At 44.5% G+C, this 24,853-nt stretch overlaps 1 protein-coding gene across 7 annotated transcripts in view; it reads right to left on the bottom strand.

The window, feature by feature from the left end:
• The window catches only part of PKIG (cAMP-dependent protein kinase inhibitor gamma), a 118,464-nt gene that overhangs the window by 14,880 nt on the left and 78,731 nt on the right, over positions 1-24,853 (bottom strand). The window lies entirely within an intron of this gene.

Below are 24,853 nucleotides of genomic sequence, written 5' to 3'. Positions count from 1 at the left end.
ACATGTGTCTATGCTTCCACATATCTATGCCTCCGCCTCCACGTATCTATGCCTCCACGTATCTATGCCTCCACCTCCTCCACGTATCTATGCCTCCACCTCCTCCACGTATCTATGCCTCCACCTCCTCCACGTATCTATGCCTCCACATATCTATGCCTCCACCTCCTCCACGTATCTATGCCTCCACCTCCTCCACGTATCTATGCCTCCACGTATCTATGCCTCCACCTCCTCCACGTATCTATGCTTCCACCTCCTCCACGTATCTAAGCTTCCACCTCCTCCACGTATCTATGCCTCCACGTATCTATGCCTCCACCTCCTCCACGTATCTATGCTTCCACCTCCTCCACGTATCTATGCCTCCACGTATCTATGCTTCCACCTCCTCCACGTATCTATGCCTCCACGTATCTATGCCTCCACGTATCTATGCCTCCACCTCCTCCACGTATCTATGCTTCCACCTCCTCCACGTATCTATGCCTACACGTATCTATGCTTCCACCTCCTCCACGTATCTATGCCTCCACATATCTATGCTTCCACGTATCTATGCCTCCACGTATCTATGCCTCCACCTCCTCCACGTATCTATGCTTCCACCTCCTCCACGTATCTATGCCTCCACGTATCTATGCTTCCACCTCCTCCACGTATCTATGCCTCCACGTATCTATGCTTCCACCTCCTCCACGTATCTATGCCTCCACGTATCTATGCTTCCACGTATCTATGCCTCCACCTCCTCCACGTATCTATGCCTCCACCGCCTCCACGTATCTATGCTTTCACCTCCTCCACGTATCTATGCCTCCACCTCCTCCACGTATCTATGCCTCCACCGCCTCCACGTATCTATGCTTCCACCTCCTCCACGTATTTATATCTCCACGTATCTATGCCTGCACCTCCTCCATGTATCTATGACTCCACGTATCTATGCCTCCACCGCCTCCACGTGTCTATGCTTCCAACTCTTCCACGTATCTATGCCTCCACGTATCTATGCTTCCACCACCTCTACGTATCTATGACTCTGCCGTCTCTACGTATCTATGACTCTGCCGCCTCTATGTTTCTATGACTTTACTACCTCTATGTATCTATGCCTCTATCCCCTCTACGTAGCTATGCCTTTACCTCCTCTATGTATGTAGCCTTAACCACCAACAGATGGCCAGCCTATTGGTCCTGTTGGGCTGATGTCAGATGGGAGGTTTTCTGCCACCAGAGACAAAATTGCCAGCGACATGATCGCTATAGATGGCACCTGACTGCCTCTATGGAATCGCGTTCCCAGTAGTCAGATGCCACAAGATGTTGCTCTGTCACTGACTGTCGCTAGCAATGGGAATAACATTTCACTGCTTTAGTTTGGGAGAGAGCAATTCCATAGGGACAAATAGGCACCCTCAACATATTTCTAGCAGCAGGGCGGCCACTCGGGGACTTATGGAATACCTATATTACACAGTTATGTAAAAGCTTATTCCTAAAGACACTAAGCTACACTGAAGCTCTACAGTAGTTGTGGGGTATAGCCTCTAGGTGGAGCTTACCTGCTTGCTTTGTTTTACGACTTAGTGTCCAATCCAATCCTGTTCATGGCAGTATACCCACCAGTGTGCTATCTATATTACTGGGGTCCTCAATGAACAATGCAATCTTTGCAGTGCTAATCTCCTATGGCCTCCTTGCAGCTACATCCTTTCTACATACTCTTTGGCTGCCTGGCATTTCTCAGGGCAGGTTTCCTCATGGTGACAACTGTATACCATTTCTGTGTGTTGAACTGGCCACCTGTAGTCTCTATGAGAAGCCTGTGTGACACAGTACACAACATTGGAGTCGCACCAGAAGCCAGAAAGAGCGCATTGTCATGCTATAACAGAGAAAGCCTGAGCAAAGACCTGCACGGCAGGATCACTAGGGATTATTTTTTCTAGAAAGCAGAACAGAAAAGCTGAAAATATTTTACAAATAAATTACATTATCATGTTAAAGCAGATATGAGATGTTAGGAGGCTTTGGTCTACTTGAGCATGTAGAGCAGCCAAATGTGCCATATCCTCTCTTCACAGCACTTGCCCACTTCCTTGGTGTCATGCAGGAGCCCCTGCAGATCCTATGCAAACGTTGATGTTTGGAAAGTCAGTATTTGCATGCGGCATGGAACCTTCCACGTTAACAGCTCTCTGGACAAGGGATTCAATGTTCTAGGAAAGAGCACTTCATAGTGAGGGTGTACCTTTTTGTCCCATTTTTAGAAGGCCGTGTTTTGTAAGAGGCATCTTTTGCCTTCTTGGAGTGGTGGTATGACACTGTGAAGATGGGACATCTTAGGGCAGTGGTGGCGAACCCGTGGCACGCGTGCCACAGCCGGCACGCCGAGCCTTATCTGTGGGCACGCCAGGAGAATCCAGCGGCGCGCTGTCTTCCCGGCTGTAGTGTGCGTGACAGCCGGGTCCCAAGTGCGCATGCACAAGAAGCAGTGCTCCTTGTGAATGGTAAGGCGGTACCTGGGACACATGACAGATCCCAGAAGCCGCCGGACCAATCACAAAGCGCAGCGCTTCTCGCGCATGCGCACTGGGCATCCGGCTGTCCGACGAGCGCCCACACTACAGAAGCCGGGAAGACAGCGCGCGGCTGGATCGAGGAACAGGTAAGATAAAAAAAAAAAAAACTCTGCGGAAGTAAGAGCGGGTACCTGTCAAATTCAGGTACCCGCTCCCCCTCCCTCCCCAAAGGTCAGCAGTCATCCCTGTGCTGTCCGCAGTCTCTGGTCATCCCTGTGCTGTGTCCCCAGTCTCTGGTCATCCCTGTGCTGTGTCCCCAGTCTCTGGTCATCCCTGTGCTGTGTCCCCAGTCTCTGGTCATCCCTGTGCTGTGTCCCCAGTCTCTGGTCATCCCTGTGCTGTGTCCCCAGTCTCTGGTCATCCCTGTGCTGTGTCCCCAGTCTCTGGTCATCCCTGTGCTGTGTCCCCAGTCTCTGGTCATCCCTGTGCTGTGTCCCCAGTCTCTGGTCATCTCCTGTACTGTGTCCGCAGTCTCTGGTCATCTCCTGTACTGTGTCCGCAGTCTCTGGTCATCTCCTGTACTGTGTCCCCAGTCTCTGGTCATCTCCTGTACTGTGTCCGCAGTCTCTGGTCATCCCTGTACTGTGTCCGCAGTCTCTGGTCATCCCTGTACTGTGTCCGCAGTCTCTGGTCATCCCTGTACTGTGTCCGCAGTCTCTGGTCATCCCTGTACTGTGTCCGCAGTCTCTGGTCATCTCCTGTACTGTGTCCGCAGTCTCTGGTCATCTCCTGTACTGTGTCCGCAGTCTCTGGTCATCCCTGTACTGTGTCCGCAGTCTCTGGTCATCCCTGTACTGTGTCCGCAGTCTCTGGTCATCCCTGTACTGTGTCCGCAGTCTCTGGTCATCCCTGTACTGTGTCCGCAGTCTCTGGTCATCCCTGTACTGTCCGCAGTTCTGGTCATCCCTGTACTGTGTCCGCAGTCTCTGGTCATCCCTGTACTGTGTCCGCAGTCTCTGGTCATCCCTGTACTGTTAATTAGTTTGCACTACTGTACGAGTTGTTTTTTCTAAACCAAAAGCTCGATATTCAGGTTTCATTGCAGTGTTGGCACTTTGAAAGAAATAAGTTGGTTTTGGGTTGCAGTTTGGGCACTCGGGCTCAAAAAGGTTCGCCATCACTGTCTTAGGATGTCTGCTGTATAACATTGGTGTTACTTTGGTTTCTTCAAATACATTACAAGTTTACTTACAAATGGAATTCAAGATTACACTGAGATTATATGAAGATTTAAACACCACAGATTTGTTATTGTTTTTCTTACATTTTGTTACTGTTGTTGGTAGCCTTGGATCTGCCCCTGGCTGCTAATGTGCTGTAGATATAATACACCTATAAATGTCACCAATCCTGCCACATTACTGGCTGGGATGACTGGGGGGGCTCATTGGTGATGCTCACCCTGAAACCATTCCATTTTATGAAGCCACTACGATACCTTACCCCTTTCCAAGCACTCTACAGGGCCAATTTCAACATTTAGCTGCTGTATGGCAACTAATGCAGGCCACAGACGGGGAGAAAACTGGATGATTTTTTTTTAGAAAAACGAAAAATCGGCCGACGTTACCACCATTGGTATAAAAAAAGTCGGCTGATTTTCATCCCGTCTACGGCTCGCAAATATAATAGCTGTGTCCCTGCAGAGAGCTCCGCTATTGTATTTGACAGAAGAAATAGAAGAAGAAGGAAAAGAAACAGAATATGAATAAGAAGAGAAAAAGAAGAAATAGAATATGAATAAGAAGAAAAAGAAGAAATAGAATATGAATAAGGAGAAGAAATAGAATATGAATAAGAAGAAAAAAAGAATTTCAGTCCGATATTATACTTGACATTTAACAGTATAACAACATTGTATCTATTTGTATCCAAATAGAAACATCTGTATCCGAAATGGATACAAATAGATACAATGTTTCTTCTTTTTCTTCTTCTTATTCATATTCTATTTCTTCCTCTTATTCATATTCTATTTCTTCTTCTCATTCATATTCTATTTCTTCTTCTTATTCATATTCTATTTCTTTTCTTATTCAGATTCTATTTCTTCTTTTTCTTCTTCTTATTCATATTCTATTTCTTCTTTTCTTCTCCTTATTCATATTCTATTTCTTCTTTTTCTTCTTATTCATATTCTATTTCTTCTTTTTCTTCCTCTTATTCATATTCTATTTATTCTTTTCCCTTCTTTTTGCCGGTCACTACTCATGCGCATTTTTAAAATCGGTAAAAAGATCGGCTAATTTGTCCATCATTGCTGAGAAAATCGGCCGAACGACAAAATTGGCCGATTTTTTTTCCGACATGACCAACAAAAAAAAAAGTGTCAAAATCACGAAAAACGGCCGACCGATTACCCCACTAATGATTTTTTTTTCGGCCGAGAAATCGTCCGTTTTTTTGTCCCCGTCTATGGCCTGCATAAGGCCCCTGTGGGGCTGTTCGTTGACATAAACCTCCAACATTCCCAAAAAGATTCCTGGTTGGTCAATCTTTGGGCATACAGTATATCAACCAGGTTTTGGCATCTTAAACAAAAGCCCACATCCCGAAACACTCGAGACAATCAATACTGCTTATTTTATCATCTGCCAGCACCTTTCTTGTCTTATCTAAGCGTGACTTTCTTCCACCATACTCTCAGAACTTTGCCATTGTTATTACTTGTCTAAACATTTTTTTCGCTTTCATGATCCAGCTTTCCAACATAAATCCCTGCTAAAAATAGAGCTTGGAAAGCCAATCGCTGGCAGGACTGCAGATTACGCCATTGAAAGGTGTATGGTGCTACCATTTCATGGTGCGTATCATGTCACAGGGATTACTACGTCAGCCCCAGGTGTCACCCTTTCAGAAGATATACTATACTATAGTCAGAGTCTAGCTTTTATGCTGTTACAGGCTATCGGATTTCTTGGAGAGTGAACATTTCAAAGGATTATACATGACACTAACTGAGCTGTGATAACATCTGATAAGTACAGAAAATATCCACACTTTATAAAATGTAATCTGTACCAGTTATGCTCCAAAGATGGCCCGGGATACCAGGTAAACGTTATTATCTGCACTATGCCAGCAGAACAGGACCGATATCAGGGACAGTACAGTCAGTACCCCCCTTCAGGACAAAATACTGCCATGTGAAAGGTCAGCTTTCAGCTGTCTACATACATTTTTGTTTTTAAATGTGATCTGTTGGATAAGAACAGATCAGTTTATTGTCAGCTCTTAGCAGTGGGTTGGCCCTTCAGTTACTATAATTAAAGAGACCATGGAGATCCTCCTCTGGGGTGTAGAAGTTGCCCGCTGAGGACCCAATCATTTCCACCAACATCAATACTTGAAGATCGCAATACCAGTGAGGTAACCCTAAGGGGTCCAGTGCTATTTTTCCACTTTCTTCAACAATTTATTGTTAGGTCCTACCTAAACCATTCGTTCAGATTGTATTCAGTCACGTAGACTTCTGGTGCCCAACCTGCAGCTCTTGGGCTGTACAACAAAGACCACACATGGACCTCGGGCTGCAGGTCTGGCACCAGGGGTCTACATGATTGGATATAATTTGAATGGAGCATTGATTTGTAGAGTGGTAATAGCAGTGACCTCTACCAGCCTCATGTAATATGTCCCAAGCCTCTCATTGTCTTCTGCTGCATGTCTTCAGTCTCCAACCAAACCTGCAGCATGTCCACAGTCTCTGACCTTCCTTTGTCAGGTCAATGTATGTAAAACGTGAATAGCCTGTCAGAAATCACATACATACTACAGTATGTATGTGATTTCTGACAGGCTTTTCAGGTTTTACATACATTTAATATTATGTTCTTACCTGAGCCCGATCTTGATCCATTGCTGTGCCTAAGTGCAACGTCTCCCTCGGCTCTCTCTCTCCTCACTAGAGATCGAGGCAGCAGTGGGAGCCATTGGCTCCTACAGCTGTCAATTACAGTCAATGAGGAGAGATGAGGGGGCGGGGCAGAGTTGTGCTGTGTGTCAACAGACAAACAGAGAGAGGCTCGGGATCAAGCTACGAGTGCCCCCATAGCAAGCGGTGGTCACTCAGCAGGGGGAAGAAGCCAGGATTGCCAGCAGGGAACCCCAGAAAAGGAGGATCGGGGCTGCTCTTTACAAAAACCACTGCACAGAGCAGGTAAGTATCCAACAAATAAATTGGATGGAGAAAAACTTTCCAGCATGTTCCTGTGAATGATCAACTTTTGCTGTCCAGGGGCAGCCACACACTGATTGAAACTTGGACGGTCCCTGCTCAGCCAGCTGAATTACAACCTGTGTATGGCCAACCTAAGTTACAGCATGTCAGGGCTTCTATTACAGTTTCTGCATTTAAAGCATTGGGTTTGGCCAAGCCAAGGGCAGGTTGGAGTTGTTTAATTTGACTTTAGGTGCGATTGAAGCTACTGAACAGTACTCACAGCTGAGTGTAAGATTATTATTATTATAATTATCAGCGCTGTACATTACAATGGGAGACAATACACGAGACAGTACAGTAACAATACAGTGTGATACATGAGGGGTTCGAGGGCCCTGCTCCTTGGAACTTACAATCTAGGAGGGAGGAAAAGCTGTGGGGGATGGAGTGGTAGGAAGAGTGGAGGAGATCGGCAGGTTAGCAGAGGGTGGGGTAGGATTCCCTGAAGAGATGGGTTTTTAGGGTGCGCCTAAAGGAGAGGAGAGTGGGTGATAGTATGATGGATTGGGGTAGGGAGTTCCAGAGGATGGGTGATGCCCTGGAGAAGTCCTGGAGGTGGGCATGGGAGGAGGAGATCAGGGAACTAGAGAGAAGGAGGTCTTATGAAGAGCGGAGAGTGTGTTTTGGGTGGTATTTGGATATTAGGTCGGTGATGTAGTTTGGGGCAGAATTATGGACAGCTTTGTACGTCAGTGTTAGCAGTTTGAATTTGATCCGTTGGGCAATCGGAAGCCAGTGGAGGGATTGGCAGAGGGGGGTGGCGGAAACGGAGCGGTTGGTAAGGTGGAGAAGTCTGGCCGCCGTATTCACAATCGACTGAAGTGGGGATAGCCTGTGGTGGGGCAGGCCAGTGAGGAGGGAGTTGCAGTAATCGAGTCGTGATATGATGAGATTTAAAGCAACCTCCAAACACTTCATCCAAAAACAAATGGCAACCGTGGGTAAAGTCTCTTTTCATTTTTCCTTGGAAGATTGCAGAAATGCCGTTTAACAGCAACAGGAAAAGTACACCCAGACCTGGGCTCCAGTATGACAGTCCGCTATAAACCACACTGACATAAAGATCTAGTTGTATCCCCTCCTTTACATACGGTCAGTTTATATCAGATTCTGAGCAGGAATTAGGGAAATCAAGGGTGCACGTCAATGAAGGAAAACACGTCGTACAGACACACCAGAGCAAATGAGGGATCGTGAGTTCCTCACTTCACATGACATGCTTGTCCTCATCCCATCCACTCTCCTCTCGCTGTAGGCTGTCCATTCGTTGTGCTGAGCAGTTGGCTGCACAGCTGACTGCATCAAAGCCCCTTCCAGCAGGAGAGCAATCAATAGGACAGAATTAGCATTCTGGAGAGCGCACGGCCAACACATGCACACAATCACCTCCGAGCCGCCAATCGTTTGCACAGACGGTTTTTCAGTAGTGGATGAGCGAACGTCCACAGATTCTACACACTGATTTACAGATGGGGGATGGGGGAGCCTAGACCAGAGTATCACAAGCTTGGTCCCATCACACTTTAGGATGACCTTCCTCAATTGTCTTCTCCTTAAAGAGAACTTGTCAGCAGACCATTCATTTCTCCCAAATTCTTCTCATAAGATTATATGTGCATGTAACAAATCCTATCATGTTATTTAGCTGTAACGTCTCCCTTGTGTAGACTTCCAAAAGCCCTGAAGCTGCTGCTGGGTGCCGCCATCTTGGAGCCGTCTATCAACTGACACTCTATAGCAGTGATTCTCCACCTTAGCGAGACCAAGGCCTGGTATTTTCTGCCAAAACCTTCCATATCACAACAGTTAAAAAAAAAAACCATATACACTAAAGTATGGGAAAGCAAAATAGATATTTAAAGCACAGCATACTGTATTTTATAGCACCAAAACACATAGGCACCATGTGTTCCCCAGTGGTGCAGTGCACATGCATTATACTGGGCAGCACAGTGTGGCTAAATGGTTAGCACTTCCGCCTGGCAGTACTAGGGTTGTTGGTTCGAATCCCAACCACTGCACCTCCTGCCTGGAGTTTGCATGTTCTCCCTGTGCCTGTGTGGGTTTCCTTGGGGTACTCCGGTTTCCTCCCACACTCCAAAGACATGCTGAATTGGCTCCTGCCTAAATTGGCCCTAGTATGTGTATGTAAGTTAATGACCTTAGATTGTACGCCCCTTGAGGGTTAGGGACTGATGTGAATGTACAATATATATGCGTAAATTGACGGCGCTATATAAGTACCTGAAATAATAATGACGGCACTGATACCAATTTTGAGCGCAGGAAAGCTTTGCCAATTCCCCCCAATTTGATGTTCATGTTATTGGAAATATTTTTCATGAAATGTTCATTCTTTGGCAGCACAGTGGCTAAATGGTTAGCACTTCTGCCTGGCAGTACTAGGGTCGTTGCTTCGAATCCCAACCACGGCACCACCTGCCTGGAGTTTGCATGTTCTCCCTGTGCCTGCATGGGTTTCCTCCGGGTACTCCGGTTTCCTCTCACACTCCAAAGACATGCTGGTAGGTTAATTGGCTCCTGCCTAAATTGGCCCTAGTATGTGTATGTATGAATGTAAGTTAGGGACCTTAGATTGTACACCCCTTGAGGGTTAGGGACTGATGTGAATGTACAATATATGTAAAGCGCTGCGTAAATTGACGGCTCTATATAAGTACCTGAAATAAATAAATTCTTGGCAGTGGGATTCTGTCATCTAACATCTACATATGTTACCCCTCCCCCATGCCCCGTCTGATAATCACGCTTTTCACACCGTTCTTCAAAAAAATGAATGGCATACACAAAATGCAAGGCAGACAATATAAGATCTAACACATCATTCCAATATCCAGTGTGCATCGTCCTCCATGACCCTGCAGAGGAAATCTCCCTCCTTCCTCTCATTACCATTCAGGATTGGTATACGGGGTATTTACATAACGCACTGACTCAAGACGCTGCCTAGCGAGCATGCATCCTCTAGAATTAGAATTTCCCTAATGGGACAATATCCATAACAACAGCCAGTGCATTAACCCGACTGTGACCTCGGTCTCACAAAATATTCTGGTTATGTGCCTCTGAAATGTGCGTTTATTTAAAAACGGCCTCCGCTGTTCACTGAGCGAGAAACCATGGCGAACAAAATGCTTTAGCCAATTCTCCAATTATTAAACTACTATCTCTTGTTATACGGTATGTATTGTTTTTTACTGCTTTTCCTTCCTTTTCAACATTTCGATTTAATTTTTTTGTTTTCCAATATCAAAGGGATAGTATTACTCAAGTAACACCCATTTTTAAAGTAGATGTAAGCCCCAGTTCACATTTATGTGGCCGTGCGGGCCACATTTTGCGCAGACACGAGAGCCCATTCATTTGAATGGACTCCCATGCCCCGTAGGGAAGAAGTCTCTGCACTTCTGAAAACGGCCCTCACGGGAACCTCAGTTCCCAGTGCGGCTGCGATTTCCAGTGCGGGCGGATTGCCATTAGAACTAATGGCACCCGCCCGCGGGTCCACTGTGCGGGTGGTGCGGCTGCACGGATTTTCGTGCGGATACGAAGCGGCACCACCTGCACATATGTGAACCTAGTCTAAACACTAACTGAATGACATTTGGCCTCTGCAGCCTCTTTGCAGCCACTTCATGTGTACACGCAGTGATGGCGGCATGGCATTTATCAGGACAGGTTTCCTCATGGTGTCTAGGGATGATTTGAGGCTTGTTCGGCTCCTAGTCTAAACCCATCTGAGTGATCCCACCAGCAAGCGGTCACCTAGACTGGGCCAATCACGAGTAATCAAGGAATTCCCACCATACAATTATTTGTATATGTGCAGCTGCAGGGCAGGGAATGTCTTGGCCACATATGATTGGCTCAGTACAGTGACAGCTTCCTGGTGGGATCACTCAGGTGGGTTCAGACTAGGATCTATACAAGAATTTTGGAGAATACATATATTTATTTTTCACAATATATATTTGTGGACATTTTCTTTGGACATTTATTTCTGAATATTGATTTATTTATTTACAGAGTTATGGAGTCACTGTTTTTGCATGGTTTATGATTCTTTTAGTTGCACCAATGTATTTATTCATTTATCAATTTTTCCTCTATTTGCACCAACATTGATGACATTTTCTTTGGTTGCACTAAGGATGGCCATACACTATACAATTTTCTGTCCATTTTCTGCCCAATTCCCTTTAGATTTACCTTCAACTATGTAGTGCAAGGGTCTGCCTAATTGGATACAATTGAGAGTGTTGTTTATGTTTGACCTCATATAATTTGGTTTTTGGTAAATCAAAGGCAAAAGTCTCAAGAAAAATTGTATAATGTATGGCCAGCCTTTGGGGTATATTAGTGAGGAGCGCTGTCTTAATTGACCAATTATCCCGTTTAGCACCTCGATTTCAAGGATCAGATAGCTGCTCTTCCTCGTTTTTGGCTATATTCATTTAATTTTTTCTTCTGTGTTTTTTTCTATCCCGTGGTGCTATCCACATTTTTTAGTAATGGGATCCAAACATGCCTAATCTCATTCCTAATGGCAACAACAGTGGACCATACCTGTGTCATGTGTGTTGGCCATAATGTGCTGAAATGTATAAATGGACATTTGTGATCTCCATCAGATGCCTGTATGACAGGGTGACAACGCAGGAGTACAGGTAGGAACAGGATGTAGTCACCCTGGAGTACAGTTAGGAGCAGGATGTAGTCACCCTGGAGTACAGGTAGGAACAGGATGTAGTCACCCTGGAGTACAGGTAGGAACAGGATGTAGTCACCCTGGAGTACAGGTAGGAACAGGATGTAGTCACCCTGGAGTACAGGTAGGAACAGGATGTAGTCACCCTGGGGTACAGGTAGGAACAAGATGTAGTCACCCTGGGGTACAGGTAGGAACAGGATGTAGTCACCCTGGAGTACAGGTAGGAACAGGATGTAGTCGCCCTGGAGTACAGGTAGGAACAGGATGTAGTCACCCTGGAGTACTGGTAGTAACAGGATGTAGTCACCCTGGAGTACAGGTAGGAACAAGATGTAGTCACCCTGGAGTACAGGTAGGAACAGGATGTAGTCACCCTGGGGTACAGGTAGGAACAGGATGTAGTCACCCTGGAGTACAGGTAGGAGCAGGATGTAGTCACCCTGGAGTACAGGTAGGAACAGGATGTAGTCACCCTGGAGTACAGGTAGGAACAGGATGTAGTCACCCTGGAGTACAGGTAGGAGCAGGATGTAGTCACCCTGGAGTACAGGTAGGAACAGGATGTAGTCACCCTGGAGTACAGGTAGGAACAGGATGTAGTCACCCTGGAGTACAGGTAGGAACAGGATGTAGTCACCCTGGAGTACAGGTAGGAACAGGATGTAGTCACCCTGGAGTACAGGTAGGAACAGGATGTAGTCACCCTGGAGTACAGGTAGGAGCAGGATGTAGTCACCCTGGAGTACAGGTAGGAACAGGATGTAGTCACCCTGGAGTACAGGTAGGAACAGGATGTAGTCACCCTGGAGTACAGGTAGGAACAGGATGTAGTCACCCTGGAGTACAGGTAGGAACAGGATGTAGTCACCCTATAACATGGACCTTTATAGCACGATCAAAAGGTATTAATTTAATGAAAGCGTTGAGATTTTAAAAAGGTTGAAAATATTTTTGACCATTAAAAAAAAAAACCTAGCCACACTGGCTGACATCCGTTGGTGATTGATGTCTGAAATGAACATACCTTAAAGGCTCCTTTCTCAACATGCACTTTGGACACTTTTCCGCTATTGGCCATGAACACATTTCAGACCATTTCAGCTCCTGACAAGACGAAAAAGCTTTCATGAGAGTAGGAGAATGATAGCACCGTTTGGTAGAAATAGACCAATAAACTCACCATGCTGATTGTACCGGAGCCAAGAGCAGTGGAAAACAATAGAAGAACAGCTTAATTGCACTTTAAATCCATAATAAGCACATATACGAGCTCCACTCCCACAGCTCATCATTTCCAGACACTCAGATGGTCTAAGAAAGATTCACGTGTCACCAGCGGCACCACCCAACTCCCATCCTAGATATAACCAGTAGGACTACAGAGATCTCATGTTTACCACATCCAACAAAACGCTGGACCTTACGGCTACATTGACACTACTGGGCTGCAGTGATATGTAGTAAGGGCCCATTCACACGTATGCATTCTGGCAACATGCACCAAAACACATGAACACACAATGCATGTCAAAGCATATGCTCTAGGTGGTGTGTGTTGTCATGCCATTCATTGTGAAGTTGCACGTACAGTTGTGTGTGCTGCATTGTTAAAAATAAATAAAAACAAAACACCATAGAGGTAATGCACTTTTGCACATCCATTCAGGTGTGTTGGCAGCCCATTCGTAATGAATAGGTTGCCTTACCGCAATGAATTGCCGCAACGCACCTTAACCCTTCACGCCTAAGGGTAAAACAAATGTAAATGCCTAAGCACAATTTTGCAACGTTGACATGTGTTAGCAAAACCGTACATATCATCACTTTGTACATCCAGGTGGATTATACCGCGTTTTTTTTCAGGACAAATTTGGCTTTCATTTGGTGGTCAATGGTAATGGATATCTCCTGATTTTTTTTTATTATCAAAGGAAAACTGGCCTAAAATAGTAAAAAAAAATTTTTTTTTTTTTAATTTAGCTGTGTGTTTCTTGTTACTACCATAAGCTACCACCAAAGAAGAACCCAAAATAAATTCTCCAGCTCTTGACGATCACAGCGATACCATATATGTGTATGTTATTTGTTGTTTGTACCCGTAATACAGCCCAGAAACAATAGTGCACATTTTGTTTTTGTCTTTTTTTTTACCTAAAACACACTGACATTGACACTGACTGACACTGATACCAATTTTGTTTAATCCTGACCTTTAACCCTGACCTTTTGACCTTTGACCCTGACCCAAACAATAACTCTGGCACTGAACTAGATCAAACCTTGATCTAGGTATTTTCTTGTTTATTTTTTATTTTTTAATATTTATCTTTTTTTTTTTCTCTCTTCTCCATTCATAGAGAGAGAAAAAAAACATGGGGGCCGGGCTGCATAGTGACTGATCACTGTGATAGCCAATCAGAGGCTATCACAGTGATCATGTGACCCGGAATCGGGAGTCCAGGGTCCCGATCGTTAGAACGGGACCCGGGGCTCTCAGTGACACCGCGGTCTTTGTGCTGGGAGCACAAAGACAGGTACACAAGTACCCTGAGTGTCCACTCCTATGATGGGACTCACGCAGGCTGCTTTTATCCCTAGTCCCTTTGAGGACTTACATGCTTGATATACTTCATTGTTTGTGAGTATTACTCTGTAACGAATACATTTTGGCTTACTGAGGTAATGCGCAAGGTTGGTGCGCTTTTTGTTTTCGCTTCACTGTAACTATCATAGACCTATGTCATTAGGATGTTATTAAGGGCCTTACTGTTGTAGCCCCTCTCTTTATTCTACCTTTGTATATGTATTTTTATAACTGTAAATTGAATAAAACCTTATTCTTTAAAAAAAAAGAAAGCCTAGACTCGCTTTCATGTAGAGTGCCATTAATGCACCCCTTATTACCTGAAATATAAAGATCTCATACAAATAATGGATCATTCACACAATATCACTTTTACAAAAACAGTATAAACTTTTAGAAAAAAAAATTAGAAATCACGCCACACCATCGTGCTGTCAAGTATAAAAACGTGAACACTTATAGCAACAATTTAGTATTGGCCATCATCAGATAAACCTGCACTTGAATTACGCTTGCTGCACTATGATTGGTTTCTAGAAACAATACCTCCACCTTCCTATTGATTATTATTGGTGTCACCGGATGTCACTGGTCATCACCCGCCACTAACAACTGCCCCAGCCTTTCATCAACCGTCCCTTGGAATTAAGCTGCATACAGAGCCGAAAGCAGTTTCCGATAGAATAGGAAAGGGATAGAACCTGCTAAGATTTTATTGCTCTCTGTGTCTCTGCTGGGTAGATTTACTTTCTTTATTGTTCCTGATGACCATTGTCACTGAAAACGAAAGTAATAGGGAATCCGAAAAAGTACAGCTGTCATCAGAAGAAAAGGTGGGAGGAAATCTTCCTGTGGGGACCCTTGTACTGTTGAAGAAGGGAAATCCCTCAAAGTGGTTTCTTCAGTCAGCAACTACAAATACTGTACCTGCTGATATTTAATAAAAGGACACGTACATGTCCAGGGTCCCTGCACAATCCTCACCTGGACCAGTTTTTCAGTTCCCGAATTGTTGATTGCCAATCAAGGCACTTTAGCCATTATAAAAGGAACGGTCCTTCTGCCATGTCATTCCCCTGCTTGAGAAAATAGCACACTTCCGCCATTAGAAGCCAGCGCATGCCCCGAAATGCGTCGCTTTGCATCTTGGTCACTGACGACATCACGCCTACGCCGCGGTTCAGCGTGCGTTACAGCCGCCATCTTTAGGAGTACGTGCATGCCGGCCGGCTCCACATCTGTCTCCCTCCTGAACCACGCTCCCTACCACTGAGACGCGGACGATACAGGCACCAGTGACAGCCGTTCCACGTGGTGTTTCTACACCACAATACCCTACATGCTTTTATTACTCTACTACCATGTGAGTGTTCCTACTTTTTATTATATATTAAAAGTGGTCTGCTGCACGTAGAGGCGCTTCTTCTTCTCTCCTAACTGGGGGACACCAGCTGTGACTTCTTGTGGCTTCACACTGAGCTGTGTGTATGGTCCCGCACAGGGGCGGACTGACAATGGGGCCCCCGAGCAATAGGGGATCATGGGGCCCCTGTGTCCTTGCCCAAACTCAAAAAAGCCTATGAAAAAAGGTACCAGGGGCATCTCATGGGGCCCCCTACTAACCCCAGGCCCTAGGGCAGTGCCCGAGTTTCCAAATGGTCAGTCCGCCCCTGGTCCCGCAGCATTCTGGGATCTGTGAAATGTCCCTGAAGGTTTCAGGCAGAGAGGAGGGAGGCTGAACGACTGTCCAGAATGCCTAGGTACCCGCTCCCTCCCAAAAAAAACATTCCAAAAGTTGAAGGGGAGGGGAGGAGGAAGCAGAAAAGTGGAACTTCACCCCAAAGATGAAGTTTAATTTTGTAGGGGATGGTTTATATTAGCATTAAATATTAATTTTGGAACAAGAAAGGATTGTGATAACTTACCAATACAGCGATATTCTTGTTGTCTCTGATCATACACAAAGTCATGGCCCTTATATGGGCCCATTGATGTCAGCGTGACATGTGCTGTGACTGTGAAGTACGTCACTCTCTCTAGAATTTGACTAATAGGAGATTTTTGGGGATTTGGCTATTGACCAACTTCCTGATAGTGGCATATGCATTCCAGTAGTAGATCATTAGATGCTCCTCAGTGACATCAGCAGAGGTGCATGTGAAAATCATTTGCTTTCTGTTTGGGAACATTCTGACTCATCTGTAGCTGGATGAAATACGGTCTACTGGATGATGGAAAGCCGGCCGCTGGGCAGAGTTCTTGGAGTATATACCCTTGCAAAGTATACAGCACTTGTGAATATTATGCAGCCACTTTCCTATATACCCCGCTAAGGTGAGAGAACTACACTACAGGAATTGCAGGTACGCCATGTGTGTCCCCAGGCATATTCGGTGAAGAATTCATTTTAAACATGCAATGGTTATTGGCATGTAGAAACAAAGCAAACATGTACAGGGGCGGACTGACAACTCATGGGGCCCCCAGGCAATAGGGGATCATAGGGCCCCTGTGTCCTTGCCCAAACTCAAAAAAGCCTACCAGGGGCTTCTCATGGGGCCCCCTACTGACCCCGGGCCCTCGGGCAGTGCCCGAATTTCCAAATGGTCAGTCCGCCCCTGAACCTGTGCAACTTTATACTGAACTCACAAAGACAGAAGGCTCACAAAATGAGAAAATAGACAAGCATAGCATGTTTGAAAAGGCACACTAAAAAGAAAGTAAAAATCATATGTATTTTAAATGTAACTAATAAAAATACTTGAATTTGATTTCATCCTCCTGTATTCACCTGTACAGCAGAGCTCAGACTAGAAGAGGGAAGGGCCAATCAGGTGTCCTGCTTTCAAATGTGCAGACAGGAGGAGAGATGACCTTATCAGTCTGCTGCGGCTCTTTCACTGCCCAATCACAGGATGGTAACAGGCAGGTAAATGCAGCAGAAAATAAGTCACCAGGCTGGCTGTGCTGCCTATCAGAGCTGTGTAAATCTCAGGACTGGACAGACAGTATTACAAATCCTTTGTATGGTCAGAAAGCTCCCAGATATGTACTTTAATTGTGCATTCAGCTATATGGTTGGAGTTGAACTTTAAATTATGCTGTCCCATAAATCTACCCCGCCTTCTTCCATAGCCTGCCTAAGTTATCACACTAAAATGACAGCTGCATTTTGAAAGGAGGCTGCGGGCACAAGGGAAGCTTTTTATACACAAGGCGGAACATAAAACGGCTGAAAGCAGACGTGGCACAATTCTGTAATAAAGGAAACACAGCTCCATCTTCCAGTCCATTAAATAGGAATGGTGATGTTCCTGTGCTAGGAATAATAGACTGCCTGAACTGTGTATGTCACTAGGTTTCCTAAACCCTCATTATCCCGCCAAGGATTCTGGCAGCCACAGACACTGACACCGCCAAAGCACTTACTAAAGTCTCAGACAAACATGACTGTAATCTTCCAATAGAACCGCTAAGAAGTAAAATGCTGGAAAATCTTTACATCAGAGAGAGCCGCCACTTCACCGACAACTCACAAACCAGATAGGATTCACTGTCCTGACTTATATAATGAGGTGTAAGCTAGAACAAAGTGGGCTTTACACCTCTACGTTCTGAAATACAGCTGAAGGTTCACTTAACCACCTCCCGTCCGGCCGTTGTATAAAAACGGCCAGATGGTGGCAGTTTATAAACGGCCTCCCCGCCCCCTGCTTGTGCACGCTCCCTGGGAGCTCGCAGCACCGCGATCCGGTGCCCGCTGTGTCCTCTGGACACAGTGGAACACGGATTTTTGGACGGGACCTCTGCTTGTGCACGCTCCCTGGGAGCGCGCAGCACCACGATCCAATCCAACTGATTGTTGGACGGGAGCTCTGTGCGAGGTCCCGATCATGTGATCACTGATTGGCCAATCAGTGATCACATGTAGAGTAGTAAGCAAGATGTCACTTGTGACATGATTGCTTACTACGTGTGAAACACGTAGTACAACAGCCTTGTACCATGTGACAAACTGTGACCAATCACAGCTCACACAGTAGTTCTCAATGGCTGCAAGAATGCAGCTGGAGAGGAGAAATGATTGCTTTAACAGCCTTTATGGGTGTAAAAGCAATCAGTGTAAAAAAAAAAAAAAGCTTCATCACCCCCCACAAGTAGTACAGTGTCACCATTGTGACACTGTACTGCTAGGGTGACAGTATGTAAAAAAACAAAACACAAATGATAATATAAAAAATGCAAAAAAATGCAAATTTTTGGTTACAAACTAATTTGGGGTTTTTTTTTTTACTAAAAAGATAACGGAATAAATTTTGGCCAAGATTTGATAAAATACTATTTATTTGCAAAATTTTATAAGAAAAATACTTTTTTTTTTTTTAATTTTTGGACATTTACATAGCAAAAAAAATAAAAATCCCAGTGGTGAATAAATACCACCAAAATAACGTTTTATCTGTCTCAAAAAAATGCTAAACAATTCACATGGGTACAGTGCTGCATGACCGCACAATTGTCATTCAAAGTGTGATAGCACTGAAAGCAGAAAATTGGCCTGGACTGGAAAGGGGTAAAAGTTTCCGGACTGGAAGTGGTTAAAGGGTCGGTCAACCCAAATGTGATATTTTATGTGTAGGTGGAGGCTGCTGGGCCACTTTCTCAGAGGAATGCAAGGAGTTATAAGATTTTTGTTTTTAAAAGTCAAAAAGTGGATGACAAGGTAGGTTCATGTTAAGGTCCTTTGGCTATTGTGGAAGGACACCAACCAATCAAGGAATTAACTGACAGCAAACATCTGCTATAGCATACAACTCTCTTGTATAGCCAGCTATGAAATCAGGGTAGTCATTGAGACATGGGTTGTCATCTGTCCTGACGGACTTGCATTACACCATCTAGCAGGATGGAGAGGCACTTGAAAAGGCAACTGCTTCTGTTATCAAGATCAGACTGGAAAATAGCTTCAATTACAATATCTACAGCTCATGTTACAGTAGCATGGTGGTCAGTGGGAAGGACACTTCTTACATTGGTAGTCTGTGGGAAGAATGTAGGGATAGCTAAAGCTAGCATTGGTGTCAATGGTTACCCACTGGAGAGGGTGTGTAGAAGACAAAAGGAGGGCGCACAGGCCTAGTGCATTACCTTAAAAATAGGATTTATTGATAAAAAGTAAAATAATCACAAGATAAAGTGATGTAAAATCAGATATACATCAGATCATATTGTGAGTATTTTACTTTTATCAATAAATCCTATTTTTAAGGTAATGCACTAGGCCTGTGCGCCCTCCTTTTGTCTTCTACACACAGTTTCTTTTGGATTTCCCTGGTCTGTTGAGGGCAGCAAGGCCTGCATTTCTCTAATCTATGTGGGGATACCAATAGCGGGGAGTCCACAGTTCAGCGCAGGAGTACATGCATTCGGTTGCTACATTCTTCCTTCCAGTTACCCACTGGAGAGGCAAACAGGAACCACCAACAACCTCTGGAGGAACCCTAGGGTTCCATATGACTCTGGTCGAGAAAGGCTGGTCTATATCTTGTACAGGCCCCAGTTTGTTGGGACTCTACCTAGACTACTATGTAGACCCAACTAGCAAACAAAGTACCATAGTATCTTCATCTCTGACAATCACACTCTGTTGTGCAATTAAGAGGATTAAAGTGGTAGGATGCTTATTGCTTGCACCACCAGGTGGAATAGCTGCAGTGCATGGACTCCATTGGCATGTGCTCCTGGCCAACAGTTGATTCCTGCACAGATCTGGGAGGAAAAGAAAGATGACAACACGTGGACCACATCTCTATGGACTGTGTCAGGCTCGCAAGCAACAATCTCTAAGAGACCACTTATCAGTTTGTATGAAGTGGCTTTCTGGCTGGCCGGACCAGTGAGATGTTGCTGCCTTGCAGGTAAGATTATGCAGCTTTCCACCCCAGCAAGGTGGACCCATCTTGACGATTCTGCATTCACTGATGTCCCAGTGGCAGAACAATCTGTCTAGAATAGCCCTTAGGCAGGGTGATATGTTTTGTCCCTCCACCTCTCTGTCGGGCTTTGTTCTCCATTTTGTTTATTTTTTTTTAACATGTCAAATGATACTTTATAAAGGGGAATGTCACACACTGTGAACCCCTCATGTTATCACCATACCCAATCTGATGGGAAAGTTTCATTTTTTTATACAAATCTTCTTTTGTACATCCAATACTTACAAGAACTTATTACAAAAGTAGACAGTTTTCTCCAAACAAAAAAAAGCTCCTGAAAGTTACAGAGATGGCTGTTGTGTGACTGGAACGACGATTCGCTAAGTGATACTGAAACTGGCAAATATTATTAATGAGTTGGGTTTCTGGTCCAAAATGATATGACATGACCATCTGCTCTGAAATCTTCCAATTACAAGCCCTGCCATAAGTCTACAAACCACAACTAATTTATTGCAGGTCATGCACCTTCACCTCTAAGCGGCAGATCAATAGAGCCACTTACACAATATGCAGCTTTCTATAGTGTCAGCCCTTCCAAATGTGGTATGTCAATTTTCTGTAGATGCCATTCAATGAAAAACACCCATTCCAGGTCTGCACAGATAGAACAGACAGTGAGAAAAGATAGAACTGGAAAATGGACTGCCCAACTCTAGCCAGAAAAATAGAATTTTTGTAGTTAGGGTAAAGTCCTTTCCTTTGAGTCCATTAAGAGAACATTTGTTATACTGTTGTCTACAGGAGGTTGGGACATTGGTAAACAGAAGAGTCATAAAGAGCCCCTGTATAACCCAGCATGCTTCAGTATGTGGGTGGAACCTATGTCCCTCAATGGACTCAAAAGAAAACAAAAGTAAGAACAATCCTTATTTCCCCATCATTCATTGAAGGACACAGGAATTCAAAAACTGTTGGGATATCCAAAAGGATGTTGAACTGAGGGGTGATAACAGGCCTGACCAATGTACTGGGAGACCTTTAGAGCACAGAGGTGCCCCAAGGACAAACCCTGAATCTGAGTCATATGAGGAGAACCCTAGAAAGACAAGGGGGAAATCCCACAGCTAAAGGGAGACCCCAAAGGAACAACATGGTGCTTCATATCAGGAGAGACGTGCTATCACCCAGGGGGAAGAAACACAGAGTCTGAACAAGTGCAAGGCTGTGGGAACCCACCAGTATCCACCAGTTCTAACCAACATAACTTGAAAGTGAACTAGACTAACAAAATGGTGTGACTAAGATAAAAGAAAACTTCTTGGATCACTCCAGAAGAACAGATCCCCGATAGGAATTTTTTATTCCAAAAAAAAACCAATTGTAAGGATAGCAAGAATTAGACAGAAGCAAGCTGGGTAGAGGAGGGTTATACCAGGCTGGCTTACGATACTTCTGTTTGCCAGTGTCCCAACCTCTTATAGGTGGCATTATAACCCAACCATTTCTGGATTGCTTTGTCCCTCAATGGACGATGGAGGAACTAGCTTTGTAAGGAGGAGGTTGACACTTGTGCCCCCACTGGGTTGATTTACTTGCTGTCCTAGTGACAAGTAAGAGATCTTGCTCTAAAGGAAAAAGAATCAGCAACAAAACTTCAATTCATTTAGTAGGATCAGGCAGGGTTAGAACATTTGTCACAACATTATTGCCTTGCATCTTCCTGTCCCCCTGACACCAGCACCCTCATTTCTTCTAGTGACACCAGGACAGAAAGTGAGATGATATCAGAAAATCTAACTCAAGCCAACTCTAGTGGAAACTAAACAAAGGTATTAAGTTAAGATCTGACTGATTTTAAGTTACTGAGAAGGTAACAGATGTAAGTGGCAACATAAAAACCAGAAACACAACCAGGAATAGCAAAGAGATCTCACCACTGGAGTCCATGAGTGACCCACCAATGTCCATCTACAACTGAAATACCACATTTTGGTTTACTGTATCTTAGCAGGGACCTTGCTTGTATTTTCCATGATCTGCTGTAACACTCCTGTTCGCTAGGATAAAATATAGATTTTACTTAAAAGCAACCATCCCCAAGAAGTACCAGTACAGTGGGTCACCTGCTACTTGTATGCCCAGAGCACACCGGAGAGCATGTGCAGTGTACGGAGCCTCGCTCGGCTCCTACAAGGGTTAACCTTTTCAGCAATTCCTACAATAAGAAAAAGATTAGGCAGTAAAACAGGTTTGTCTCGGAGGCAGGATTGATTTATTAAGATGTAATTCCAGTGACTCAGAGCGCACAGCAGCTGCATGGGAGGAGGGGGGAATCCCAGATGACTTGACAGACGTCACTCACCGTTCACACATTACCGCATAGCGGGCCTAAGGACGGGTGTAGTGCTGCCAGCTGACGGCACCCAGTGCCAGTCCACATATTACCACACAGGACTGAAGACCAGTGCAGCCACATGGCATCGGAGACGGCCTCTGTCTGTCCCAATTTGTCAGCATTGTTCCCAGGATGCTGGAGCGTGCCTAGCTCCCGGTGAGCCTTCAATGGGGAAATCTAGCTTACATCAAGGTTTCCAGCAATACAAACGTGCCATAGACCAATGTGTTCTGATCAGCAGCCTTGCAGACAACTCTCTCACAATCTACAGACATTCTCTAGCAGTAAAAATAACTCACAACCACCAAGATTACCTGAGAGAGATCATAAGGTGTTTCAGCTAACTAATGTAGGCCATAGACGGGTCGAAAATCGGCCGATTTTTCTTTACAAAAATGAAAAATCGGTCGTTCAAGCGGCCGACGTTACCAGCAGCGGTAAAAAAAAAAATCGGCCGATTTTCATCCCGTCTACAGCCGGCAAAAAGTGTCCCTGCAGAAAGCTCCGCTATTTCTTTGACAGCTCCTTGACACTTATAGCGGTTGCAACAATGTATTTGTATCCATTTTGGATACAGATGTTTTTATTCGGAAACAAATAGATACAATGTTGCAACCGATGTAAATGTCAAGGAACTGTCAAAGAAATAGCGGAGCTCTCTGCAGGGACATTTTTTTGCTGGACTGAAATTCCTCTTCTTCTTCATCCTCTTCTTCTTCATCCTCTTCTTCATCATCCTCTTCTTCATCATCCTCTTCTTCCTCTTCTTCATCCTCCTCTTCTTCTTCATCATCTTCTTCATTCTCTTCTTCATCTTCCTCTTCTTCTTCTTCTTCTTCTTCATCCTCTTCTTCTACTTCTTCATCCTCTTCTTCTTTTTCTTCTTTTTGTCTTCCTCTTGCAGGTCACTGCTCATGTGCAGATTTTTTTATCAGTAAAAAATCGGCCAATTTGCCCATCATTGCCGCAAAAATCGGCCGATCGGCAAAATCGGGCGATTTTTTTTTACAACTTTACCGATAAAAAAAATCTGCCAAAATACCGAAAAACGGCTGAACAATTAGCCCACTAACGATCCGAAAATCGGCCGATTTTCGACCCATCTATTGCCTGCATAAGAGTCACAGTAAGTGACAGCATGAAAACCTGCACACTGAAAGATTTTGTAGCTCATTTTTTCTTGTTTCAAGGTTGGAGAAAGCACTGTATGAAACAACGTGTTAGTTGCAGGAAACCCCATTTAAAATCTGCATATAAAATCACTCCCAACATATATAAAAGAATAAATGGCTCCATACCTTTACTAAACTCTAGATATCAGTGTTTAGGTGACCTATGAAGAAACACCAAAGCTAAGCATTGCCTTTTTTCCTTGGAGCATGCTTAAAGGAGTTCTATGTTCACAGCATACATCGGTATTGTAATAGCAATAGTGTGTACTTGTCTCAGTTAAGAGCACTAAGTGTCATTTCTGTCTGATGCCTCCTTCCTCTGCTATTTGTATGAGTCACTTCTGACAAGTTTTCCTGACACCAAGAGAAAAATGGTGACAGGGGAGGGACCTCCAGCAGACTGACAGCCTCAGTTCTGTTCCTGTGAGCTGTGTTGAAGGGAGGGGGTGTGTGTGTGTATATCTTTCCTCCAATCAGCTCTTAGAGTATCTGTGAAAATGCTTACACTGCAATTGCCTAAGCTGGCAGAGCTGAGTAACAGCCATACTCCTCATCACAAGTGTTCTCACTCAGACATGTATTGCAGAGGAAGATAGGGGGCATGTGTCTGACCATTCCACATACTGTGTGCTAATTACTAACAGCACAGGGTCTCTGCCTACTAGGCTTCACAGACACATTTAGACCTCATGATAAGACTATTTATTTATTTCAGGTACTTATATAGTGTCGTCAATTTACGCAGCACTTTACATATATATTGTACATTCACATCAGTCCCTAACCCTCAAGGGGCGTACAATCTAAGGTCCCTAACTCACTACATACATACACGTACTAGGGACAATTTAGACAGGAGCCAATTAACCTACCAGCATGTCTTTGGAGAGTGGGAGGAAACCGGAGTACCCAGAGAAAACCCACGCAGGCACAGGGAGAACATGCAAACTCCAGGCAGGTGGTGCCGTGGTCGGGATTTGACCCTAGTACTGCCAGGCGGAAGTGCTAACCATTTAGCCACTGTGCTGCCCATAAGACTAGGAAATTAAAGTTGTTGGTACAATGTCCGGCTGCATCTCTATTTTTGTAACTTCATGTGGGCATTACATGCATCAGCATGTGACAGATCATTGCATCAGACAAATTTTAAAGAGAACCTTTGTGACTGGATACATAGAAGCTGCCATTGCTGACCTTGCTTTTAAATGAGTATATGCCAAGTTT

Source organism: Staurois parvus, unplaced genomic scaffold (genome assembly GCF_062004578.1).
Source record: "Staurois parvus isolate SC_StPar_1 unplaced genomic scaffold, SC_StPar_1.0 ptg001087l, whole genome shotgun sequence".
NCBI lineage: Eukaryota > Metazoa > Chordata > Amphibia > Anura > Ranidae > Staurois > Staurois parvus.
This window is presented reverse-complemented; position numbering and strand designations above follow the sequence as displayed.